The sequence below is a fragment of the Atta colombica genome, unplaced genomic scaffold (genome assembly GCF_001594045.1).
Source record: "Atta colombica isolate Treedump-2 unplaced genomic scaffold, Acol1.0 scaffold189, whole genome shotgun sequence".
In the NCBI taxonomy this organism is placed as follows: domain Eukaryota; kingdom Metazoa; phylum Arthropoda; class Insecta; order Hymenoptera; family Formicidae; genus Atta; species Atta colombica.
In genome coordinates, this window is record NW_017259281.1 from 1041455 (window position 1) to 1042464 (window position 1010).

Below are 1010 nucleotides of genomic sequence, written 5' to 3' on the forward strand. Positions count from 1 at the left end.
ACGTAATTACAATTTTTTTATTTTGTAATTTCCAATCGGAATTAATTTTGTTACATGATATGCGACAATTTTTTCAGATTATTTAACGATATTTTGACATCGATGTCACAAGATTGGCGTAACTGCCATACTGTCGCTTTCGATGTACGCATTATGACAAATAAAGCAACTCTTTCTCATCGTTGCTCGATGTTAATTATCGGAGTATACTCGATTGCTGTTGTAGTTTATGTTTCTGTTATAATGGAATTTAACAGCATTAATAGTGAGTCCGGCAGAGGAGAGCTCTTTCTTAAGATGGAATTTCCCTTTGTTTATGAATTTTCTCCTGTTTACGAAATCGTTATGTTCATTCAATGTATACAATTATTGAGCAACGCTTGGGTAATTGGGATGTTGGATGCACTAATTATAACATTGGTAAGTTTCTGACGTTAGTTTCAAGACGAATATTAAATAGCATGTAAATGCTTGTAGCATGTAAATGTGATGATTTTTAAAATTAATATAAGTTCACATATGTAAGTTGATTTTGAAAATCTAAATTATTTTATCTAAATATTTAGGATTTATAGATTGATTTATAAACTGTGATTGGGGATAGTATTATTGCGAAAATTTGCTTATTTGTATTTACAAAAGTTCTGTTCATTTTCATAATGTGACATCTTTTAGATATTTCATATAAGCGGGCAGATAGATATTGTATGCCAAGGATTGCTTGAACTTTTCTCAAAAGACTATGAATATAAATCGTATAAGGACGCAAAGAGCGCCGTTATCCGCAAGCATCAAAATGTCATTGCATTCTCAAATAATATCGAAAATCTTTTCTCAAATATTGCGTTAATGCAGTTTTTTACAAATACGCTTGTCATATGTTGCATAGCATTTGTCATCTTGATAGTAAGTCTATTAAATATTTCTTATATTATTAATATGTTAGACAAGCATGTACATATGCACACACACACACATATGTGTGTGTGTGTATATATATATATATATAT

The 1010-nt window shown here is 29.9% G+C and overlaps 1 pseudogene; it reads left to right on the forward strand.

Moving 5' to 3' along the window:
- The window catches only part of LOC108686682, a 23880-nt pseudogene that overhangs the window by 524 nt on the left and 22346 nt on the right, over nt 1-1010 (forward strand).